The following is a 27,159-nucleotide window of genomic DNA, read 5'->3' as shown; positions in this document are numbered from 1 at the left end:
GGGAAATACTCACCTGTGTTTGAATGGACTTTCCCTTTGGCTACTTTGTCTCATTGGATGGAGCAAAACTCTTGAATGTTACTTGTTGTTGGGCGATTGCATGGAGAAGAGATGAGAGAAAGAGACCCTGCTGACTACTGTATTTCCTTCAAGTCTTGCCTCCTCAGCTACAACCTTGCTTAGGAATGTCTTCATCCTTTCAATTCTTGTGAAGATCCAAGAAGAAAGGAAAGATGATGGAGTTTACCTCAGCAAGCAAAGGTGACTACAAGAGAAAGAGAAGGAGATAAAGTCAAGGAGGAGGAGGTGTAAGAATACTTAAGAGGGTTTTTAAAAGGCTCTCAGGCTCGACTGGTCCTGTCTTCTCCTAGATATCTTGCTGATGGATTTTTTCAGTGAAAACTGCAATATAAGCTTCTGTTGTTTTCCTTCAGGCGTAGGACCACACTTCCTCTGAGACATATTAGAAGCTCCTCAATGTTCTTGCTTCAAAAAGCATCATTCCTACATAGGTCATATCTGGCTGAAGGCATTGCAGTGTTGTTTATGTGTCCATAAGGACTCAAATAAGATTAATCTGCAAGATAATACAATGATCAATCAGTCATTAAATAATTGGAATAAGGGGGATTCCTCTGAGTTGTATTAAAAGCTTTGGGTTAAAAAAAACATCATTCCTACAAAGGTCATACCTGGTGATTGTTTGGCTGAAAGTATTGCAGTGCTTTTTACGTGTCCATAAGTCATAAAGTGACTCACCTGCAAGAATCTGAAATTTTACAATGATAAATCATTTGATCATTGAAATAGAACTACATAGTTGTGCAACCACAGACTGAGGGGTCATAAACATGCTTGTTGGTGTTTTTTTCCCTCTAGGAGATCTGCATTGCCTTGGCAGTGCATATTGGGTTTTGTTGTTCCCTTTGCTTCGGTTTTGTGAATCTCTTTCAGTCAATTTAACCCTTTGTTATTCACACATGCCGTTCTTTCAGGTTAGAATGGAGCTGCCATTTCGAATGTGCTGCCCCTGCTTAGGAAACTTCTCCCTTCCTTTTTGGAAAGGAACAATACAGAGCGATTCAAATCTATTCAAAAGTTTATTCACACTGCCGACACTGCAAATCTTTCAGGAAAAGTTGGGGGGGCGGTATCAAATATCCCGGGTTAAATGGAGGCCTTTTGCCAGTGCCCCCCCCCCCCCCCGTTTTTTCAATAGCAATTTAACTTAATCACAGAAATGGTCCATGTTCAAGAAGGACACATAGCAGCCTATGGTTGAACATTGGCTGAGCCAGGGACGTAGCTAGGATTTTAGGAAGGGGGGGGGGGTCCAGACTAAGTGCCACCATTATAATGGGGCTTGGGTGCGGCGGCGCAGCAGCACACACCATTCATTTTCCTAATGGAAGGGGGGGTGGACCCCAAGAAACCCCCCCCCTTTGGCTACGTCCCTGGCTGAGCAGTACCTTCATATTTCCCATCATTCTGAAGATTAAACACCTACAAAAATTTCTTGCAAAGGAAAGAAATGAAGTTCACCAAAAGCTTGCAGTCTAAACAATCAGAACTGGAAGGGAAGTGACAGGTCAGAATACCTCAAAGAATTCAGTTGAGGCTGAGCTGCTCAGGTCTTCTGCTGGTTGTCTTGTTGATGTCTCCTCACTTCTAAAAATGAAATGCAAGCTGTTACCCATAGTCCTCCAGGTATAGGTCCAAAGGTTTTTGGCCTTCCTCTGAAATATATCAGCAGCTTTTAAATCTTGAGAGTTCAGGAAGCTCATTTCTGCAAATCTCTAAACTTTGATGGACTTCTGGTTCGATTTAACCCACACCCTTCTCCTTTTTCTCAATAAATTCATTAGAAAAAACTTTGCGGAACTGAGGAATAAATACTTAGCTGGAGGATGATTCCTTTGAGTGCCAAAAGCCTTTGAATATTAAGGATTCACCATTAATACCACAGAGCACTAGAACATTGAAGACCAAGAAGCCATGGTTCCATTCCAGTCTTCCCAGTTGACCAGCAACTAGAGTTCAGACAGTCACTGGAAAAGAAGCTTCAAGCCATTGGCTTCCTCGTCTCTTTAAATCTATGAGCAGGTTCACCATGATCTGCCTTTTCTTCTCACCTGTTTTTCTACCAACATGGCCTTGTCAGTTACTGGCATCTTCTCCAGTTGCCTTTTTTCTTTCCTCTTACCTATTCTGATTTTTTTTCTTTGCCCCCATCATTCTGATTAGCTTATTGTTCTTATTTCTGTCCTTTCCCTTCCTTCCTTCCTTCCTTCCTTCCTTCCATCCCTTTTCAGTCTTCTTCTCATTCTTTCCTTCTTCTTTGTTCACTTTCTCTCTATTCTAAAATTGGCATGATGAGGTCTCTTTGCATTTCAATTTCTTTCGACCTGATACCATTATACTATGTCCCAGGCTTCATCTACATTGCAGAATTAATGCACTTTAAGTGCTATGGTGCAGTGCTATAGGATTCTGGGGTTTCTCGTTTGTTGTGGCACCAGACTACAAATACCAGGTGCCACAGCAAACTGCAGATCCCAGAATTCCATAGCAGTGAGCCATTGAAGTTAAAGAAATGTCAAACTGTGTTAATTCTGCCGTGCAGATGCAGCCCCTGAGAGGCGTCTGGAGCAGCAGCTTTTTTGAAGGGCAGGAACAAAACACTGCACAGTTGTTGAGTTCTCCAACTTGTAGTATACCAAATATACACATAGATTTCCATCAAGCTTACTCTTCAACTAATAAAATCCCATACGGGAGCACCTTAGAAGCAATGCTAGATTTGGAATCCTCTTTGGTTTTTCTCTTTGGACTTCTCTTCTTCCTGAAGAAATCACTGTTTTCCACAAGCCCCTGTTTTACTTTCATCTTCCTTTCTACAATTTGGCCTATTTTTGGATGCGTCAGGTGCTCTTGACCCTGCTAGGGCTGACCCAAGAGATGTTGCTGCCTGAAGTGAAACACCAAATGCCACCCTCCACTCCTGGAAGTGAAGGTAGCCAAGCTAGTGAAAGCATTTGGGCACCCAAGGCAGAAAATCCCACAAAAAACAACCACCCTCTCTTCTTTCATAGAAGGAAACCTGGAAAAATGATCCAGTACAAAGACATAAAGTATTCAACCATTGGCTGCCCTATTCATGGTCCTTCTTGCTCAGCTGTTAACTGCCACAGAACCTTAACTGCCACAGAACAAGAGGCGCATCATAATGGAAGTCATGATGCATCATCCATGCCTTGTGTAGGCCACACTGGGATTGGCTATGAGCAGCCTTCAAGTGTCCCTTGGGATGGTGGGCATATGTTGGCATATCTTGGAAAGAGATAGACAAGTCTTCAGTCCAGTACATAACCTTAAAACAGAGCCAGGCCATCCATGTTAGCCATGTAGCAAAGTATAACATCCAAAATCCACAAAACAGTGTACAGTGGGTCCCTTGTTATCCAATGGCAGTTAATGAGAATGAAGCTCTCTTATCTGTAGTTTCAGGCACTGGTTTGCCTCCCCTCTTTAAAGCTACCCTTGAATCCAAATGCAGACAAAGAATTTCTCTTTGATGCTTTTTTGTCTAGTATAATTGTTACATAATTAATACAAAACTTGTACTTTAAGCAAAACACTAGCCATTTTAGTAACTGGCATGTCTTAATACAGTCAGAAAAAGATACTAGTTATTCAGTTAATTATTTATAAAATAACTAAACCCAGGATGCTTTATAAGTAAAACTTGTTCATTCAAAAAATATAAACCAACCCCTCTATTCTTGCTAAGCAATGTATTAATAGATATCAGTGTTCTATTGTTCTATATATTTAGAAACTTAAAGCCTAATATACTTTTTATAGAGTAAGTATATTATACTTTCATTTAAAAATCTCAAGACTATCCTATTTTCTACTAACTTATGTTTTATTTTATAAAATTTCTTTTTCAGTTAAAGGGCCACAGCTTTTGACCTTAACCCTAACACTAGTTACCGTTTGGAGCCATGTTCTCATGTTTTACCTTAGGATCATCGACTATGTTGAGGCAGCATGACATGGACAAATCATCGCACACATTTTTCTTTTCATTTTTTTCTGATTAAGAATTTAAAACAACTGTGTTGAAAGAAATGATAGAAAGGAGATACATGCATAATTCTTATTAATATTAAGAGTGTTCATGTGTGTAATTTCCTGCAAGCAGCTGAAAACATCCAGAGTGAGAAGAAGCTAGCGTTTTCGTGCTTCTTTTCCAGGAGCAGCTGCCTGCGCATGCTTCTCAATCAAATTCATATTTCTCATTTTCTAAAGGAAATGAGAACACTAGTACTCTTCAGCTACATTTCCATTTCCTTGCCACAGGAGTAATGTCATTGCAGAAAAATGAATCAGCATAGTTTAAACAAGGCTATCATTTCTGGTTTTTAAACTCCTATCTGTTCATAGTAGTTACCTCTTTTTGTGCCACCTTTCTGCTTGTGAGTTGCAGTACATTTGCTAAAATCCACAGAATCCTTAAGCAGGTATGCAATCAAAACAAAGCCTAACATTTAGTGATCAGATTTGTAATCCAAGTCCTTAAAGCACGATAAGAAATGGCAAGATTCACTTGACAGTAGCTGGCAAGGGGAAAAAATGGTTAAATGGTCAACAGTAAAGCAGTGCAGATCATCCTCCCATAAGAGAAGTTGCATGGCTATGCAAATTCTGTGGTTGTGGGTCATCCAGCTCAGTCAATTTATTTTATAAAATATCCCTCCTTTCTCCCAGTATGGGGCCCAGAAAGCTCACAGTACAAAAACAATCGCAACAGAAATAAAAAGTTTCAAAACCATTAAATACATTTTCCTGCCAACTCCCCCCCCCCCCCCGCTAATTTAAAATATGCCATGGTATTTTCAATTTCTATGTATGATTATCAGTATGCAAAGGGATCTTGTAGCACCTTTGAGACTACAAAATCCATTTGCATACTAATATTCCAGACTAAAATGGTTATATCCCTGAATTTCATGTATGATTATGAAAGCTGGAGAGTGACGGGAGCTAACAGGAAAAAAATTAACATGTTTTGAAATGTGTTTTTGGCCTGCAACTCCAATCAGCTTTAAGAGATTATGAGAGTTACAGTCAAAAATTTAGGGAGGGCCACAACTGCCCTCTCCTGTTCTAGCAAATAAATGTTGTTGTTGTTGTTGTGTGCCTTCAAGTTATTTTCAACTTATGGCAACCCTAAGGTGATTCTGTCGTGGGGTTTTCTTGGCAAGGTTTGTTCAGAAGAGGTTTGCTGAGGTCACTGTTTCATGGCCAAGCCAGGAATTGAATCCTGGTCTCCTGAGTCCTAGTCCAACACTCAAACCACTATGCCATGCTGGCTCAGCAAGTACTTGTAAGTATGATGAACTAAATTCTAGCCAACATAGTTAGGATTTTGCCAACAGTTATTTTTGGGCTGTTATAATTAATGCAGAGCTCTATGAAGTGAAATGCTACAAGGAACTACTGCATAGTTCTAATTCTTTTTTCAAAAGAACAACACGACAGTGATATTAAAGGGTCTAGTAGCAGAAAAGACTATGGAAAGAAAAGTCAATGCTGGAAGAAGTGGCTTGCCCATTCAATTTGCAATAAAATGTTTCAAATGCATTTAGATGAGCACCCGTGGCATGCACCCTGCATACACGCACCCCATTCAAGCTTATGGGGCTTGAATATGTGTGCATTTTGGAACTTGGTGGGGGTGGGGGGTTCAGAATGGATCCCCTGCGGGTTCCAAGGACAACTGTAATATTGGGCAATTTAACAGATGCAATGTAGGCGCAATTTAATATCAAGTCCTAGTTTAACTGGTGTCTGTTCGACCACAGCAAGCATACTCTCACTTGTTTTGAGCCAATGTGATGGTAATATTCATCCTAATAATCTCTGATCCTAATGTGTCGGATCAAAGTGAGCAGGAATGTCACAATTAATATAAAATCTTAGTGGGGGTGGGGAGACACACTTTTTCAGTAATGCAGAAAAAGCCAGAAGAGCCATCTGGAGAAAACAATAATAGTAAAAGTCACTAGAGGGCAGAACAAAGTCAGAAAAGTACTTGGACTTGAAAAAAGAGAAGGTGGCTCTATACAGCAGCTACCAGTTGCAAAATGCAAGTTTTGAATACATTGTTTTTTAACTGCAGGGGCGGGGGGGGGGGGGGGGAGTCAATTCCTCATAATCCAAAGAAATGGCTCATATTGCTCCATTTGATCACTAAATTTCAAAAGAACTAAATGGTTTTCAAGAATAAAAACTCCCACAGCAAGGGCAACATGTGTTCTGCACACACTCCTGCCCCAAATTTACAGTTCTGGGGATTTCAATGTGGATAGTTTTACGAATACAGAAAACAACTATTCCACCCAGAGTTGCTACAGCATTTTGTGTTCTGCTTACAATTGTCTCTGTGCTCAGCTAGGCTGACTTATCTAGGCAGATACATTAATAGGCAGTCAGGCTGGAATCTTGTTGGTGGACTAGAATAGTGGTTGCACTTCTCCGAGGATTGTACAATGCTGGTGTGGGAAGCCTAACAAAACATGCCCATTCCAAGCAACCTGTTTTTCCAATACCTTACTTCCTTCATTGCAGTGGAGACCAGAAGAGTCCCCTTAAAACGTAGGGCAGGAGAGTCTCCATACGGTGTAGTTTTTGCTTTATGTAATTCTCACTTGTTGATTACTTATTAACATGGGTGATAGATCACTTTAACACTTCTATAAGCTCAGCCAGTAAAGAAAAATCAATTGTGAGTATTCTACAGTTTTCCTTTCTTCATAGCAAGGGATTTGTTTTCTTTCTTATTTATTTGGCACAAAACCCTATTCTCTTGTTTTGCTATAGTTGGTTGGAAATTTCCTCAGAACCTTTGAGTTTTATTATTATGTATTTAGTTAAACCTGTGATAGTCTTAAGCTAGTCTGTGAAAGTGAATTTTTTCACATTGTTTCAAGACTTAAAAGGTGGAATACTTTCCCTTGTAGTGTACAGGCCTGCTCCTCTTTTTCCATTATGCCAAGAATGTAATCCACTTAATGTTGAAAGAAGCTTGAATGCTCCTATATTTTATTTATTCAGCATAATTGAGCTGGGATTAAATGAAAGAGTTTCAGGCTCTGAAAAAGCATACATTTTCTTATCATGGTGCACAAATTCTGCTTAATATGCAATCTTACACATTTCTACTCAGATAGATGTCCCATAGAATCCAGTGGGGCTTACTCCTGAGTAAGTGGATACAGAATTGCAATCTTGTTTTATTTTTTGTAATTTCATGTGCTTACAGACCTCAATAAAGCTCTTGCATTTAATGTATAGGAGTTTCCATATTCTGCATACATAGGAATAATGACACCTAAACACTGTTACTGCCACTTCCAAAGTCATGTCAGGTCACAGAGGGGCGCCACCTTTCAAAGGGTAAGAACACACTAGTGAAGCCAAATCAAGAGTCCTGCTCAAATTTTAGTTTGACCTCAAGATGAAGCTCAGGCAAAGAAAAATTCTGCAAGTCTGAATCAGAAGCCAACAAGGCACAGTAGTAGTTGGCCAGAGTCCATGCTCCAAGACACCTTCTTGTACTAATCCCCAGAGCAGTTTTACATTTTAAACGTTTCCTTGCCAAGAATGTTTGGCTTGTGTTAAAGAAAGCTATGTGCATGTTATTATGAGCCATGCTGTCTTGTTACTTCAAGACAAAGCTCTTTAGCTTTGGCTTAAGCCTCTAGCCAGGAATGCTAATTAATGAGCATTCAAGACCAGCTTGCAGTGCAGATCATACCCTAGGACTCTGCCAAGGTGAGCCCTGAAATTGGTGTAAAAAGAAAGGTTGAAAAGAAAACATGTTGCCATTTGAGAGTGGAGTGTATGGCAAGAAAAACATTGCTTTTGAATAACCCATGGCATACTGAGAAGCTGGACTGTTGCTGCACAACAGCTTTCCAGGGTTTCACACATCACACAGAAACACACACACACACATTAGCTAACCGGGGCTGTCGGGGTTAAACTTGGGAACTTCTGCAGGCAAAACACAAGAAGTAGGCATCCTCCTTTCATTCATTTTCCATGACACTTGCCTGTGTTTTCCCTGTGCCTTTGTCTTTCCACAGACTACAGAGAACCCATCTTTTCTAGGGAAGAACGCAATAGAAGCATTCTATAGAAAATGTCACAGCACCATTCATATGTTTTTTTAAAGAGGCAAAGTTTTCAAGTGTGCACTAATATGCAATATGGATATGTGTATGAACCTCCCAATAGTTAAGCTCATCTTCACTGTTACTTTTTCTGTTGGCTCCATTGGAATTGCCTTTTTTAAACTGGATATTTTAATGTATGATGCTTTGCCTCCACATTTTCTAAATATAATATTCACAAAATAGTGATTAAATTAAAATATGCTTTAAAAGGAATTATTTAAAAACAACAACACTGATTTTCCAGCCGCTGCTGTTTTATCACCTTAATTATTTCCTGCAAATTACCTTTTTCTTCTGCTGTTCGAGATTTGAAATTATTAGTCATAATGTGGGGGGGGGAGTGCTTTAAGCTGCAATCCAATACCACTGAGAGTAAGTTTCATTGAAGTCCGCTTACTTGTGAGCAGATATGTAAAGGACTGCACTGTTAATACATTTATTTTAAAAGTATTTTCTTAAAAGGCTGCTTGGAAGTGTTTATTTATTTATTTGGGCAGCTCACAGATAAAAGACATTTTTCAAAAAATTACAATAAGAATTTAAAACAGTGAAAATATCTTAAAACAGTATGAAAACCACATAAAAATATACAAAAGCTAAAAGGCACAACCAAAATGCACATCCCTTTCAAAAGCCACCTTGGCATGATTATACAGTGCGCCTGCATCATACAAGGGCGTTCCATAGATGGCTTTCACCACGGGCACAATCCCCAATGTTTTTGATGGGGTTCTAGCATACACGGTATTTCTCTTACATGGGGGCGGGGGTCCTTAGTGGATCCCCTGCATAAGGGAAGGGCATGCTGTATATTAAACTCCTGCTTAAATAAAAATGTCTTAGCTTGCCAACAAAAGGCAAGCAGGCAGGGGAACAGCCAGGATCCCATGAAAGAGCAATCCAGAGAGTGGGAGCAACCACCAAGAAGGTTCTCTCTCATTTTCTCACCATGGGAGCCTGCAATAGTGGTGGAAGCGAAAGAAAGTCTTTCTCCAAAGATCTTAGTATTCTGGCAGGTTCATATGAGGAGATATGGTTCTTCAAATAATCTGGACCAAAGCCATTGATTCTCCCTTATCTGGTTGAGTCCCCCTTTTCTGAAATGCTTGGGCCCAGAGGTGTTTTGGATTTTGGATGTTTTTGGATTTTGGAATATCTGTATTAACACATAAATTTGTTGTTATTGTTAACTAACTCCAAGTTGACTTTGACTCATGGCGATCCCATGAGTGAGACACCTCCAAGCCCCCTTGTCCTCAACTGCTCTGCTCAGGTCCTGCACTTAATTTATCCACACTGTAAAAAAAATAATCCAATTTGACACCACTTTAACTGCCATGGCTCAATGATATAGATTTCTGGGAACTGTAGTTTTGTGAGACATTTAGCCTTCTCTGCCAAAGAGCTCTGGAACTCCAGAATTCCATAGCATTGCACTATGGCAGTTAAAGTGGTGTCAAACTGGATTATTTCTGCAATGCAGATGCAGCCAACAATGGCCTCCATTTCAGAATTTACAGATACACCACTAGATACCAGAGCCAGTTTTACTTTAAGGCATCTTATATCACCTTTCAGTCTATGGAAAGATGCTGGCAGCATGAGCTTCCGTTCCATGACCATTCCAGACATTGGGAATGGGAATACACAAAAACCACTTGCAGAACACTTCAGTCTTCCTGGGCATTCCATCTCAGACCTCAGAACAGTGGAAGATTTGAAAGAGGAATAGAGATCTCATCATTATCTATTTTTCCTCTAGTAAATTAAATGTATTCAGTTGGTCACTTAAGCTCATGTCTGTTAAGATCTAAAGGCTGTTAGGTTAAATAGAGTATGTGCAGTATAGGGAAATGGTGTTGGAATCTGAATCTCTCTCTCTCTCTCACTTCAGTCTTTAACGAAAAAAATATAGTGGTATAATTATAGCCAAAGTCCAGAAGGTACTGTGGTAAATCTATTTTGAGCATTATTATAATTAATGAAATTCAATATGATATATGTATGTGTTAAAAATATTTAGCAGATTTATGTTCTTTGATTTCCTTCACATTAATCTTTGCCTGAAGAGTTAAAATGATAGCTTTCAAGTCTGAATTAATTGGGACTATTTTTTAAAAACAATTGCCATCTCTGAAGGGGTCACACATTTTTATTTATATGAATATTCAGAAGGGTTTTATAACAGCTGCTTATGTAAGTCAGTTATTCTGATTTCAGATTCATAATTCCTCTGTGCCCTTATTTTACCTTTGGCGACCATCTCATGATGAATTTTGAGCTTATAAGCAAAGTCATCATGCAACCATGCTACAGAAGAAAATATATTTATTATGCTTTATTTGCATATGGTCCAGCCAAGGCACTGTAGACAATTAAAGCATTTCAGGAAATAAGACTGAGGGCACTTGTCTATCTCAAGCCTTAGAGGGGCTCTCTCTATCAGCACAAGCAATGATGAGCTTTTTTGTTGTTATTCACCTTAAAGTCAACTTTGATGTGTGGTAACCTACGAATGAGACTTCCAAGTAATCAACCGTCTTGCTAAGATCTTGCAAACTCAGAGCAATGGTTTCCTCGACTGAGTCAATATACTTGTAGTTTGGTTTCCCTACTTTCCTACTATCTTCTACCAGTCGTGTCATTAGGGTTGGTGTCACCTGGTGCAGTAACTCATGATACTTTTAAATTACAATATTGTATGCATAGAATAGAAGTATTTACATATACATAGTCTCATGCGGTTAAAGTGAAAAATTGGTAAAATGTGATGTCTTTAAAGAAAATTTTAAAAGATAAAAAGTTAATTTTATTTTTTTTTCAAAAAAATTTGAAATATTAACATTTAATTTAAAAAAAACTGAGCCCTCTCCTTTCTCCTCCCACTGACCTTCACCCCACTCAAACCATCTTTTCAGCATTTTAAGGAGAGATAGGTGAATGCCACAGTCTGTTTCTGCCCAAACACAGATATTTGAAGAGCAGTGGTGTCATTTGGCTGGGGGGAAATAAAGGTGGGGAGAAATTGAGGTGGAGGTTTGTTAAAAGAAAAGAAAAAAATGATATTTGTGAAGCTGATTTTTGAGACGCAGCATGTTTACAACACGTTTAGCACATATTAAAAAAGGAACTGTAATTACCTCAATTATTGCTGAATTGGCCCTGGAGTAACAATCTCCTTAGAATAAGACAAATTGCTATACTCCTTAGAACAGGGGTGGACAAAGTGTAAGAGGCCTACTAAATCCGAAAATACAGCCCCACAAGCCTCTCGATCCCCCACTCCAAAGTGGAGAGACCCCCAAGCAGCTAATAATGCTTGCTACACCTTGAGAAGGAGAAGCCTCAGCTTGCTGCTGCAAACAAATGTGGTGCGAATGCTCCCAACCCTCCTCACACCACCCTCATTCACTCTATTCCCATCTTAAAATCTCTCCCCTTGCAAATGACCCCACATCCTCTTTCCATCAAACTCACTTCAGTCTTGATTTAAAATCTCCCACAGACACTCCCACCTCCATCTTTCATCCCTCTCACTCACTCCAGTGCCAGCTTAAAATTTTGTCCATTGCTTGCAGATTCTTTAACCCTTCCTTCCATCCCCTTCATTCACTCCAGTTCTGCCTTAAAATGATCCTTAAATAATCCTCCACAAACACTCTCATCCCCTCCTTCCATCCTCTTTATTCACTCCAATCCCATCTTAAAATCTTACCACTTGCTTGCAAATGGTCCCACCCAAAGAGAGACAAGACATCACAACATGTAGGGCATTCAAGAAAAATGTAGGACACAACCCAAGAAAAGCTAAGAACTCCCATATAAATACTAAATTCATGTTTCTTAGTCCTGCTCAGAATGGAAGGACAATTTCAAATGCCTCCTGGACAAAAGGCTGAAATGCAGGACATGTCCTGGAAAAGGAGGGTGTCTGGTCACCCTGGTTCCACCCTCTCCTTCCATCCATCTCACTTCAACCCCAACTTAAAAACTCTATAAATGGCTGGCTGGCTTGACTGATTTTAAATGTGCAGTCCTTGAGTAGTCCCAGATGCCTGAATGTGGGCCCTGGCCCCAATGCAGTTGCCCATTAGAAGAAGCAAAAAATGCCACCCTTTTAAAAATGTCAGGGCCGATTTAAATGGCGCTTCTAGTTGCAGCAGTTGATTTCATAGCACTGTAGTCTTCCACGGGTGGCCATGTGTTCCACTTTACAGAGAGCAGTACTCTGTTTGAAGCAAACAGCAGTCTGTGATACAATAGGGTACCACATGACCCTTCTGCATCACAGAGCCATGCCACGATGAGGGATAGATTGTCTCTATATTCTTTTTTTCTTTACATCACCATCTATTTTTGGTATTGCTGCTTACCAGTAGGAGGGCAAAAGAGAGGCATAGGAGCATGCAAATATTAGTGGGGAACTGCACATAGACCATTGGTTGCATGTTACCATCCATGCTTTAGGCTCTAAGGAAGTCTGTGGATATTAATTTTTAAAAATACTGATAACAAAAATGCTGTATTCTAGAAAAAGAACAGTTATAGCCCTTACTCAGCACATATCACAATTCTGCAGCTTCTTTTAAATGTCAGTGGATTCAGTCCTTTTAGATTAGGATTGACCTAAATGCCACTATGTTATCTTGGGTTTACTGATACTGTCTTTGACATACTTACTTATTCTATTAGGAGAACATCTTTCCTTGCTTTCTGATTTATAAATAATAACAACAATACATTCAAAATTCACCAGTCTGATCTTTTTTTTTTTTAAATCTTTTACCTTTTTTGCATACTTGAAGTATATATTTTGGTGTTACTGAGTGCTTTCAAATGTTTCTGACTTATGGCTACCCTAAAGCGAACCACCTATCATGGAGTTAGATTGTTTGCCATTGCCATCCTTTGACTTGCCCAAAGTCTCCTCAATGGATTTACATGGCTGAGCCAGAATCTGAGCCCTGGTCTCCAGGGTCATAGGCCAACGCTCAAACCACTACACCACACTGGCATTTTTTCTCAGTTTCATCAAGAACAATGTCATTGCTGGATTTTTCTAATTTATATAGCTTTGTCTTTGCTAACATCTTCATGTGGAGGCTGACTTAAATTTATATATCATGCCACTCTGCAAAATATTTACATCAGGTGTATTAAAAGCCTGGTAAAAGTTTGTTGAGGATTGCATTTTGTAGAGAGACTAACCAAGTCTCCTTTCAAGCCAGGCTTATAAGGGGAGGAGTGATCACATTAACTTGTTGCTTATTTCTTTTCCAAGTACTGAGGAAATTGGAATGGCAGTATTAAATCTGAACTGTGCTTCTGTCACTATATGTGTCCTTCCACAAGGAGAAAACTCTGTAACTGTGAGTTAAATAGCCTGAAGGATCTCATGGTTTCTTTACTGATTGCACACAATATTATTTCATGACACTTTTTAATATCCCCAAGTCAAGATACTTTGTAATCTCCTAATGATTTTATCATTTGGAACTAATTTGCCCAACATGTTTTTGGACTGGATAAGAGTTTCAGCTTATGCTACATTATTGCACTTTCCTTATTTATCAAATATTTGAATATTACGTGTTCTTATTTTGCTCTTATTAAGCCTAACAATTTAATGGAAACTACAAGGCTTTATTCTTACCCAGAAGGACTGGTGACACTAGACATTCCAAACTTTAATACCAGGTAGAAAAATAAAAATCTATATAACAAAAAAGGGACATCTATATAACAAAAAAGGGACATAGACTCCTGTTTGTACACACATAGAAACTTACTTGTGACAAATAGCTCTGCATACCCTCCTTTTCTTAATAGCAGCCTGTTGTTCCTACTGTACTTTAAGCAGCTGAAACATCTCCTGCCTGGAAAGTAAGTGATGAATAAGGCGGGAGTGGGTGGTGGTGGTAAGAAAACCTGACAACAGTAGCAGGACCATTTGTTATACAGTACTTTTGCTGTGTACAACCCAGGATCTGCAATTCTTGTTCTGAAAATCCCTTTAGGCAATTGGAAAGCAAGTGTGTTCACAATGAAAGATTTTTTTAATCTCCTTCCCTCACATGATGTATACTCAGCAATTCGCTTTTGAATGTCTCTCAAGAATTCAGTTTCTGCCTGCATGTTCCAGTTTTTCCTAATTCTCAGTTTCATACCCAGAACGCAACATATCTTCAGTTAAGTATTATTTTTAAAATAACACTGTATGTGTTACAAGCTTTACATATGTAAAAGTGTAATATTTGAAGATCCTGTTTATCTCCTCCTTGCTGTAAGGTGTTTTTCTCCATGTAATCTACCTACTTTTGAAACTTTAGTAGAGGGGAAGGATGGACCAAGGAGACAGATGTATTAAGCCCCATAATGGGGGCTGGGGAATGATTGGTTCCTGGTTGGTGTAAAAGTACCGTACCTCTAGCATATCTCACAAGCTGGCTTTGAGGATACAATGGCATAGCCTTTCACAGTGTGTCTATACTGCACAGTTGTATCACTTCCATACCCCGTTAACTGCTGTGGCTTCATTTTGTGGAGTCTTAGGGTTTGTGCTGTAGTTTGGTGAACTAAGAATACTCTGCTGGAGAGCTCCAATGCTATAGTTCAGGAAAGAATCCACTAGAACTCTCAAGTAGAGAATTCTAAGTATCTCACTAAACTATAAATCCCAGGGTTCTGTAGGAGATCTCCATGACTAATAAAATACAGTACAGTAATATCAAAATGCTGTGTACTATAGACCAGTGCTGCTCAAAGATGTGGTCCCCAAGCTGGTCTACAAGCCATTGGCTACTGATCCATAGAGAGTTTCCAGGACTGACAAACATTTGTAGCCAAAAGATACAAATGTACCAGTCCCCTGCCATATTTTTAAAAATGCTGATTTCCCACATCAACCTGAGAAGCACTGGTGTACATACATTCTATGTGTGGCTGCATGAACTCTTGGGAGAAAGGACAAAAGTAAAAATGTAGTAACAACCCATATAACACTTTGTTCCAAAACAGATGGGCCCACAGCGCAGTCTTTGGCCTGATCCAGAGCCATGGCATTCGGATGATGCACAACCCCGAATCAGGCCGAGGCTGCACCGCAGCTGCCTAAGGCAGCCCAAACTCAGCACAAAAAGGAACACAAAAGAAGTGCACCTTGCTGACGGTCTGTTGCAGACCATGGTGGCAGGCAGCTTCAGGACTGTAGCATCTGGTTGCCATGGTCTCGTGCCAAATGGAGAGCTCCTTTTGGATGCTTCTTTTGCCCTGTCTGCTCAAGGCCCTGGTCTATGTTCTCAGGATCATTTTACCTCTGGAAATACTTTCAGTCATTTTTTCCCCATTTTCTTTTTCCTCTTTTTGAAGAAATGACTCAAAAGACTGATACTTCCTCTTCTATTTAAGAACAGAGAATATTGCTTTACACAAAGCCCATCAACACCAAAGGTGGGTAACATATAGGCTGTATGTCTACCCCAGACCAGTTTTGTGGACCCAAGGACTCCCTTCCCAAATTGGAATAGTTCCATCTCTAGGGGCGTAAATCCCCTCTAAAACAAAATGTTCTCTTCAGATACACCTTGTTTTAGTATTAAAAGGCATAAAGGAAACCAGTAGCACCTTTTAGACTGACTGGGATAAAGAAATTTCTGGCATACACTTTTGTAGATTCAATCCACTTCATAAAATGGCTGTTCTAGGTGTGTCTACATCACCTGGCACCAGCTCACCTGCTGTTTACCTGGATTCTGGGTAGCTCCCAACAGAAGACTATAAGCACTAGTCATCAAAAAGCATGATGCAGATATTCCATCTTTAACTTGGGCTACATCCACACTGCAGAAATAATGCAGTCTGACACCACTTTAACTGCTGTGGCTCAATGCTATGGAATTATGAGAACTGTGGTTTTGTGAGACATTTAGCCTTCTGTGTCAGAGAGCTCTGGTGCCACAACCAGCTACTAATCCCAGAATTCCATAGAATTGAGCCATGGTAGTTAATGTGGTGTCAAACTGGATTATTTCTGCAGTGCAGATGCAGCACCAGTAACTTTTTTTTGTGGAATGAAAAAAAGTGGAAAAACTTTATTATTATTATTATTATTATTATTATTATTATATTTATAAAGTGCTGTAGATTTGCACAGTGCTGTACATAGAATAGATAAAATCGATAAGAATCTTTTACAATATAAAAACACAGGGGAAGCACAAATGGATTCCAAGTAAAAAACAACATTCTGCTATAAATAATACAGATAGATTGCACAACAAAGGCCTCATCTGGAAGCACTATCAGGTGGGTCTTTCCCAGTCCTACTTGTATATGCTGGAAAATGAACCTGGAACCTTCTGCATCAAGAGGATGTTGTCTACTACAGTGGTACCCTGGGATACGAAATACCCACGTTACGAAATTTCCGGGATACGAAAAAATCCCATAGGAAATAACTGTTCCGGGTTACGAAGGTTATTTCGGGTTACGAAGAAAATTTTGGTGCTTTTCGGCGCTATTTCACACGAAATCGCGGCTTTTCCCCATTAGCGCCTATGGGTTTTCGGCTTGCGAAGGCTTTTCGGGTTACGAAAGCGGCGGCGGAACGAATTAATTTCGTAACCCGAGGTACCACTGTATGTTGCATCTTTTCACAAAGGAGATTTCATTCTTTCTCATAAGAGAGGGGAAATCATCAGAAGAGATTATGGGGGAGTATCATCTAACAAATGGTCAGCAGGCACTTCTCAAAGAGATAGCAAACAGGCAAAATATCATGTTATGCCATGATACAATAGAGAAATAGACTCCAGGGATGTTGTAGTGTTTTAGTGTTTGCGACATAACAACAATTATAGAGAAAACCACAAGAGCTACATTATGATAGAAATCATAGCCACACTTGTGGCAGACTGTTTAAATTTCTGTATAATGGCTTAATTCATTTAACTTTTCTGTCTTTCCAAATAAAGTTAAATAATTACCCTTTCTCCTTCCTGATGTAAATACACTAAGAATTAATTAAAGACAAGCCAATCACAGGCACATTGGCAGCTTACACTTAGTAATTAGGCATTAACCTGCAAGCCAAGCATCTGTGACATTTGCTTGATTGCTGGCAAAAACTGGGATATTTTGCCAACACACAGCAGATAACAACATTTATTACACCCTGAATTGCAGCTTTTCAGTTATTTTGGAAATCTTGTGAAGTGAGATGTTTCTTCATTGAGATGAACAGTACAGCTAGAATATAATCCCCTGAGACAAAGAAGTTGTCATTTTCAAATTTCACTAAACTAATCCTCCCTGGTTTGAGGCTACCTGTAGTACCTACACATTTCTTTTAATGTATTAACCATTGCCAATTTTTTTTCCTGCATAGAATAAGATTGAAGATAACCAATGAGGTAAGAGTTTTAAACATTTTGTTTTCAGAAAGATTTACCACATCAGTTTGGCTGCCAAAGAAATCAGATTGCTTCCAGAAAGTCCTTGCTAACTGCACTGGATTTTGGAGCTTGGCTGGAGGGTATTCCTGATGCTAGGCCAGCCTATTGAAATGTTCTGTTCCCTCATGTGAATCAAGAATGAATCCCGGAACAACATACACAGATCTCCTCATCAGCTGTATATTTCAGAAGAAAAAATAGTGGTCTCACTGATTTTGAGGGAAACGTGCCTTTTACTACTGATTCTTGCACCAAAGAACTCTCAATCACCATCTAAAGAACCCCAGAGCTGCCTGAAATATCATTCAGTAGCTGGAATAGGAGAATGAAGCCCTGGAAAAATTGTCTGCTTGAAGACAGAAATTTGGGTGCCTATTCTTCCCACCACTGTGTAACCCTCAAAAAAGTAGAACCTCTAAAACAGTGCAACAACAAAATTCTACTCTTTAGTACCAAGGTCCATTCTAAAACCTCTGTCCCACCCAGCAGAGTGCCATCATCCTCAGCAGAGCTTGAGAAAGTTGCGTTTAGATTCAATCTCCCTAATCACTCAGCCAGCATGGACAGTGCTTATGCTTGCTGGGGGAATCTGGGAGATGTAATCCAACATAACTCCTAAACTCTGTATGCAAAGGAATCTTAAGCACCTTTGAGACTAATTGAAAGAAAGAAGTTAGTAACATTAGCTTTTGCAGACTCATGCTACCAACATCTTTCTTTCAGTCAGTCACAAAGGTGCTACAAGATCCCTTTGTATATTGATTTTTCAGACTAACATGGCCATGTCTTTCAATTTTCCCAAACTCTGATCCTCAGCCACAGGATGCCAGTTTGTGACTGCTAAGTTGTTGTGTTGGAAGAAGATGGTGAAAAGACAGGCTGATGGGCTGGATACATGGAAGGCTATTCAATGTCTACGTGAAAACTACTCTTTCTGTCTAGTTTTCATTTGTTCAACAGAAGCATTTAAATCAATCACATGTTAGAAAGAGAACAGACAGCAGATTCAGCATTTCCAGCAAATGCTTAGCTGGATGCCCAGCAGCAACAGCTGTTCTTTAAACTCATGGGTGTTTGATCTTTGTTTAAAAATTGATGCTGTGGGTTCCTAAATCAGTGGAAATGCACATTTTGCAGGCCTAAAGCCATTATTGCCAATCTTTTTACCTTTGAGAATATGAGATGTGTTAGGCATTCCACTCAGTCCACATGTTTTCAGTACTCACCAACTTCAGGTTTGTTTTTTTTAAATCTGGCTTGAAATCATTTGTCCCAGTATAAGCATTAGTAAGTGTACTCAGATAATGTGTACACCTAGCAGTGTTTCATTTTTCATCTTGGGACTGAGTTTAACGCCACACCTGACAACTATCATATCTGACCTAATTTCTCAACTTTTCTAAATCTTTTCCCATCTATATCACAAAAGATTATTGTGGCAATTTAACTACTAACAGATTCATAATCACAGCCTATGTTTTTGTGACCAGAACCCTCTTGACCAGATGCATGCAATAACATTCATTCACGGTAGCACTGGAGTCAATAACAAGGTATTTTATTTTTAAGCAGAGTAACCATATTAGTCTTTGGCAGGAAAACCCAACAAAGAGTCTTGGGACATCTTTCTTGATTAATACATTTAATATGACATATGTTTTCTTGGACTACAGATATCTTCATGGTATATTAGAGCTCTGCTAGTCATTCTTTTGTTAAAATCCCAGGGTAGATGTTTCAAGGGCACTAACATGATTCAAACAGTTATTAATGCAGCTCATTTTCTCCTAATGTGATTTTTCAAACAGACTTGATCACCTCGTCATGCTGTGAAGAAGGTAAAGGGCATTTAATAAACCACAAAAACCTGCAGTAATTGATGGGGTAGTGGGGTAATTTTCATTTTAATCTTATTAATGCCTTCATGTCATAGGTGCATGAAATAATCTGTTTGAACATGAGACTAGGGTTATAATTCTTCTAGAGAGCTTGGGTCATTCTCTGATGAGCTGGACCACAGGTTAAACAGTTTTATCCAGGTGCATGAAATATTTTCTGCATGACACCATGTCATTGAATCATTTTGTAACAGTCATTTATTTTAATTTGCAATATGAATGCCCATGAATGATCTGCTTTTGTACTTCCTGTTAAGATTATAATTGCACATGAACCTTTATCTTTCATATGGAAAATACAGATTTGGATCTTCATAACTGATAAGTGCTGCAGACTTAACTGGAAGACAGAATTTTAACTGGGAGAGGGTCCCATTAAACTCAGTGAGGATTACTTCTGAGTAGAAAGGTTTTGTAGAATTGTGCTGTATTTCTATTCATTTCTAGTTGCCTGCTTAAAACACCTATGGTCACTTATAATGTACATTATTCCTTTAGTAATTTCTAATATATGAGATATTGTTCTTTGCTGAGCATAATTGGTTGTCCCATATTAATCCTAACAATACACTAGATGTGATCATGCTTTGAGTCACATAGCCATAGTCTGAATATTGTTAGAACAGGATACTCTGTGAGTCCAGAGGGCATCCTTTTTAACAGAGGGCTTGTTAATGCCCACACCAAAAGATTAATTACCTCTAATAAGAGCAATTTGAGTAATATACATGGCTGAGATGCTTGTGCATTAAAAAAGATGATATATGCAAAAAGGGAAAGGGAGGGAGAGAGAGAAAAAGAAATGCTTTTTTTAAAGAAGCTTTCTGAAATGATTGCAATATATTGTAGATTGGCAAGGATATGCATTTTTTTACTGTGGTTATTATTGCATCTTTTTATTATATAAGCCTGATGCCAGAGCAAGAAACAATTCCTACCCACCCACCCCAATAGAGTAAATGAACATACAAACAAGATATAACATGCCAAAGAGTCTTGAGAGAACGGAAAGGTTTGGGATTTCCGGGCTGTGCAGACCAGCTATTAAGGCCAGCCTGGGGGCAGAGTTGGGGCATGGTATCCATACAACGCATGCCCCAACTCCATCCCCCATGGTGGCGTGATGCTGTGTGCTACTTCACATGGTGTGCGGCATCACAGTGCTCCTCTGGCACTGCATTTACATGACACAGCACCAGGACCGAAAAAGGAGCCGCAGCATGCGGTTGCCACAGCCCCAATCCAGCACAGCTAGAGGCGACTGCAGGTCACCCCTTAGGGGCGGTCTGCACAGCCGTTTCATTCTTTTAAATGAAACCTAATAACAAAATTAAACTGTAGAAATGCTATTGAAGCTAGTATGCATTTCATATCTATTAAAAATTCAAAATCTGGCAAGTGTATACATTGATATTATGTTTTGGATCCATATTTTGCAGGAAGTGGTATTGCCATTACATTGCTCAGTTTGTAGGATACGTCAGGTCCCAACATTCTTAATCTGTGCAAGCTATGTAACACCTTATCATGATGTATATGGAGAAGTAGTTTCATCTTGGGAAAAGGAACAAACCCATGCTTCCCTGCAGCCTCACCAGGAACAATGAAAATAGTTATTCACAAATCTAGGGTTGCACTGATGTAATGAGTTATGGCTAAAATGCCTTTAAGAAGAGATGCAGATTAATCATTATCAGTCCAGCCTCTGTCTAATTTCTCACATGGCAACGGTCAACTCAGTGGTGTACCATTGTACATATTATTGATGCATTCCGTTGGAGTAGTGTAGGAGTTAGTAAGGGATCAAGGCCAGCACATTGCATCCTTCTCCCTGGTCAGAGGCTTAATCAGCACATCAGAAATAATAAAGAGAATGACAGCTAATTTGCATGCTAAATGCCTGTAGTTTGTATAATTGCATTTCCCCATAAGCATAGCAGATGTCAATCTCATTTTCATATTGAGTGCTGCATTCCAGCAATAATACCTTTCAGGAAATCTGTGGCACCTACCAGTAATATAAAAAACTATAAGATCTGTGGAAAAAATCAGAATATTTGGATTAAGAAACTTCAACAGCAATATAAAATGTGCTCAGACATCTTTTTACTGTCAGAATTTTTTTAAAAAAAAATCTTTACCAACTTTTCGTTTTCAAATTCATTTTTACAACTTTATGAACTAGAAAATTAGCAAACACTTTAAAGTGACATGGAGTTTGCATATATCCTCTAGGCTCTTTATTGTCCATGTCTACTTTTATCACCGTAAGTAAGTACAAATCCTAATGTTGAACAAATTGAAAGGTGTTGATTGGGAATCAGATTCTGCTGGTCCAAAGTTTGACCAGAAATGGGCCCAGCTGGACCAGTTTAGGCAATTCCTGAACTGAAGCAGTGTCCCCATCATCGCCATCATCCAAGGCTACCAGAAATAAAACTGGACCTCACTTTATCCTTAATTCAGGCCCCAGGTGTTGGAAAGAGGCAGTTTCTAGCCAAAAAGTATATATGTATATTGGAAAATACAGTACCCAGGCTTGGGGAAGGAGTGGAGTTCCTGACAGTCACTTTCTCATTCTAAGACCAAGTACTTGCAAACAGGACCTCTCTTTGGGCACATGTCCCCCCCCCTCAACACACACACTGAAGACATGCCTTCCAACATTTCACAGAGGAAAACTAGGACATATGTGGCCAGGCAACACCAGGGAGATTATCGCATCGCGTTCCGAGAACGTTATTGGAACCCGATAGGAACAGAACACTTTTAACTTTACCGCACGTTTCTTTCCCCATCGGGTTCCCATCGCGTTCTACATACCCCTCAAAGCGTTCCATATGTGTTCCTCGGAGGGAACAGATGAGAAAGTGATCCAAGCTTGTGGAAACGTTTTTAAAACGGTCCAAGAAATGTGAGAGCGGTAATGTAAGTGTTCTTACATCTGTTCTCATGATCTGCCTTGTTTTGATTGGCTGAACGGACTTCCCTCCCTGCATTCCTCCCCCTTCCTAGAGCGTCGGTTTTTTTGCTCTCCCTGGGACTCATGTTGAGTAAAATAAATAGAGAAAAAAAAACAAGCCCCACCATTTGTGAGGGCTATGTATAGATAGATGTGTGTATAATTATGGTATTATATATATGTATATGGAAAACTCTCTCTCTCGCTCTGTCTCTACCTCTATATATATACATATACATACATATGTATATACAACATATATATATATATATATAAGAAACATGTGAAATATGTAATAGAAAACATGTTATATATATATATATATATACGCACACACACACACACATACATACATATATATATATAAATGACATCTATTTAGATTAGTAATGTTTGTATATATAGATAACTGACAATATATATGCATATTTATATATTATATCTATATTACTTATATATGTATATGTGTGTATATGTAGTGTGTGTGTGTGTGTGTGTGTGTGTGTGTGTGTGTGTGTGTGTGTGTTTGTTTGTCTGTATGTGTATATAAAAAATAAAGGCAGTGTTTGAAAACTATTTTTTTCTGGGAAATGGTTTCCTTCTGTGCGTGTGGTACTCATGGACAATAATACACTGTATGTCATCTTTATGTATGTCCATAAAGATGACTGTAGTAGTTTTTTTTGCATTAATGCTTAGTTGTCACAATACATGATGGACAAGACAATAAATAAAATAATGTGGTTGAGGTATAATTTCATTAATAATGGGCCAAAACTTAGTACTGCAGCAAATAGGTCCAATACGACCAAAAGCTGTATTACTGGTATGTTGTATGTGGTGCATAAAATATGTAAAGTGATGATGATTGTTGACTTCTTATCTTGCACCTTTCTTAGATTTTCATGTAATCCATAATATGTATCTTACTAGTTAAAAAGATCCTGACATGGAGCCTTTTTTTGGGGGGAAAGTGAAAATTAACTAAATTTATCACAACAATCCTCAAGATGAATTGTGTGATAATGGATGGTCATGACCACGGTATTCCCTGATGACATGGATCAGAATACTATAGATTTTTTTGCATGTCAAGGAGGTAATATAATAATGTAAGGTTGAAAAAACATGAGCCAGCAGAGTCTGGTTACAACACAATTTTATGGGGACATTTTATTTTTTTGTCTTTTTAATTCTTTCTTCATATCCATAATGAAGCATTTCCTAGCATCATGGGGTAGGAAGAGTCCACAAGGGCCATCCAGTCCAACACCATGCCATGCAGGAAATCACAATCAAAGCAATCCTGACACATGGCCATCCAGTCTCTGTGGGAAGAACTCTTAGGAGAGGCCACCACACTTCATGGGAGTTTTTTTTCACAGTATGACAGCCCTTATTGTCATAAAGTTGCTCCCAATGTTTATGTGGAATAGCTTTTTCTGTACCTGTAATCGATCGCTCTGGGTCCTAATATCTGAAGCAGCATTGTTCTCTGTAGCTGTAGCATCACATTGTTGTCTAGTACTACCCCCACATCCATTTTTTCTGTGGTTTCAAACTGTTATTGTCTTTGGCCACTACATGTTTATTGAACATACATTGTTGGAACGCTCGCGGGGTCTCACCCACCAGCGAGGGATGCAAGGCCAGGTGGACATCCATGCGAGACAAGCGGTAATATTTACATTTCCACCGCCAGCTAAAATTAACAATTTTGTTAAAGCAGCTTTTCGTCGCTTCAAGAGAAATAGAGTTTTTGCAATGTGACTTCTTCTCCTCCATCTTTGCTCTTCATCAATGTTTATAATACTGCACAGTAGCTCCAAAAACACTTCCTTAGACGCCATCTTTACACCCCACAAGGTCACCCTATTCAGTTCCGGGTGAAAAGGAACAGTAGAGTGATTACATCATCATTACAAGGTCCTCCGAAATAAATACGCATGCGCGAATATTGAAACGTTCTCATACTTATCACGCTTCCTATAAGGACAAATGCGGTAAATTGTGTTCCCGTAACGTTCTCGGAACGCTTTACATTTTCTAATGCGATAATATCCGTTCCCATAACGTTACATCTTGAAACGTTTTGGGAACAGAATAGAAACGTTTCAGGCACTGATGCGATAACCTTCCAGAATGTGGTGAGGATGCCAACCATCATTAATGAAGAAGAGCACACAAGCCTGGAAAGACTGCAGAACTTTGCTTTTACCTGAACTTACTAGGAAAAGCAAGATTTTGCCTCTCTTGTTCCTCTCCAATCCATAGTGAATTGAATGCAAACTATTTTTGTACTTTGAACTATTTGCAGCAACTAAGCTGAACCAAAGACAAAGGGGTGGGGGACTAATAAGAGGAGAGAAAAAATGGGATGTTTAAAAGCATCCAAAAATGTGGGATGAGAGAAGATTAATCAGGACTGTCCGTGCCAAACTGGGACAGTTGGAAAATATGAAAAGTTCAGATTTGTGCTGTGGCACATAAAGCTTGGCAGAATTGCTAGGCTGAGCAGTACTCTCACCAGAGCTAGAGCCAGTCCAAAGCTCTGGGCATCCCTACTGCCATTGTCCTGGCCAACATGACAGAAGCCAGAGTCTAAAGGCAGTGAACCCTCAACACACTGCTCACAGTTTCACCCATGCTACAGTTAGAAAATGGAGGTGTTGTAGACAGGAAATCTCCCTATCTTTGGAGAGGTCCAAGCAAAAAGATCTACTGTCCTGCTCTTCCCAAGAGCATTCTCTCATGTCTTGATAACATCATAGTACAAGAAGCATGTAGGTGTGCTGGTTTGGGTGGTGCCAGGAGCAGCATTAAGTGCCCTGAGAATCCAGTCATGCCTAGGGTACATTTTACAAGGGAAGGGTTGAGAGCAGAAATCTTTGCTCATGATTTTAAAAGCCTTAAACTAGCCTTCAAGCATTATAATATTATAGTCCTTGCACCCATCTTTATGAAACTTTGCAGTTTTCTGGCCTTGGGAAACCTCTGTGATATATCCTGTTTTCAAACTATCCCCCCCCCCCCCCCAAAGAAACCACAGGGTAAGGGGAAAATAAATTAATTATACACCTCAGTAAAAAAAAATGTGGCAGTGCGCACACACATGAATTGGTGCACCTTTCCTTCTGAAAGTTTTCAGCTTTGTTATTCAGAGCCAGTTCTGAATAACAGAATTGTTTGTCATCTTCAGACTGTGGTCCACAAGAAATAAAGGGGAATAAACCACACCCTTCAGGATCTAAACCAAATTTGATTTACATGCACACCCTAAACATTTAAATTCTATGGCAGACATAAATGATTAAATATTTATTGGGAAGATATATTCATTCATTCCCACTTTTTTATACCAGACAAAATAGATTCCTTTTTTTTAAAAAGTCCACAGGACATTCTTTGTGAATATATCTTCTGCTGTCTGAAGTTTTTAAAATATCCTACTGGTTTTCTTTATTCTGCATTCCTGGTGAAGTATGATTGTATTTTTTAAATCCAGGGCATAAACTTATAATGATAATATTGTGGAACTATAATACAGTAATCATATTAAGAGAAGAATGGAACTTCCTTCACACAGAAAATATTGAATTTGTAGAACGATAAGTGGTTAACAAGGTATGAAATGGAACATTCATGGAACAGATTAGAATAAACCAATGGATGTAGTCACTAGAACATTCCTGTTTCCCCTCTAAACCTGAAGTCTTCAAAGGAAAAAAACACCCTAATATTCATAATGTTTTCTTGAAAACCTGCTTGGGTATTTATGCAAATATTTTATGCTCCTTGCATCCCTCCCCTCTGCCTACAGCATCTGTTATTTCAGATGCCTGCATCACTCTGGACCTTACTGCATGCAAAAATAAAGCAACTTAGCCCTGCCAGGATACAGTCGCTTACGGGATGCAATTGGAAATTATTGCATGAAAAATGCCACCGATGCCACCGGGCAAATGCAGCCCGGCTGCATCCAGGCTCCCGGCTGTGTTCAGCCAGCTACTTTTCAAAAACGAGAGCTTCCAATGTTTGCAAATTGGCCGGCTCAGTGTGGCTAGGAGCCTCGATGCAGCTGGGATGCAATCTCTCGGCTGCATTTTTCCTGCGATAATTCCCGATTGCATCTTGTAAGCAACTATATCCCGGCAAAAGTAAGTCATTTTCTGGACTACGGTTCCCAGAATCTCCCAGCAAGCAGTACCATAGTCCTAAAAATAACTTTGCCTTTTGATGTTTTTCTTCCAGCCTTTAATGGAACAATCCAAAAGAAAATATGGCTACGAGGTTCCTGTTCTCAGTTTGCCCTGAAGCTTCCCAAAGTTTAAAAAAAAAAAAAAAAAAATAGGGAGGGCAATTCCAAATGACTCAAAACTGCTGCACAATGAAGTGATTTTGCCCCCACATGCCTTAACCCTACCTCAAAACACTGAAGAAAATGTGATCACCTCTGGTCATGTTGAGTGTCCCGATGCAGACTGTCAAGGGGACACAGCATGAAAAATTATCCCCCAACCCCTCCACTGTTACCCACTCTTGCTTTAAAGTCTGGAATAAAGTCCAGAACAGATTCACCATCTTTTAGTATTGAAGCCTCT

At 39.3% G+C, this 27,159-nt stretch overlaps 1 long non-coding RNA gene across 1 annotated transcript; it reads right to left on the bottom strand.

The window, feature by feature from the left end:
• Positions 1 to 217: 217 nt before the first annotated feature.
• On the bottom strand, positions 218 to 27,031 carry LOC121929392. Its single transcript, XR_006103664.1, has 4 exons — positions 27,010 to 27,031; positions 1,599 to 1,668; positions 760 to 769; positions 218 to 265 (listed from the first exon to the last, which is right to left on the bottom strand). It is a non-coding gene; the product is annotated as an uncharacterized LOC121929392 (long non-coding RNA).
• Between the last annotated feature and the right edge of the window lie 128 nt (positions 27,032 to 27,159).

The sequence above is a fragment of the Sceloporus undulatus genome, chromosome 4 (genome assembly GCF_019175285.1).
Source record: "Sceloporus undulatus isolate JIND9_A2432 ecotype Alabama chromosome 4, SceUnd_v1.1, whole genome shotgun sequence".
Lineage (NCBI taxonomy): Eukaryota > Metazoa > Chordata > Lepidosauria > Squamata > Phrynosomatidae > Sceloporus > Sceloporus undulatus.
The sequence above is the reverse complement of the archived record's forward strand: the minus strand, read 5'-3'. Positions and strand labels throughout refer to the sequence as shown.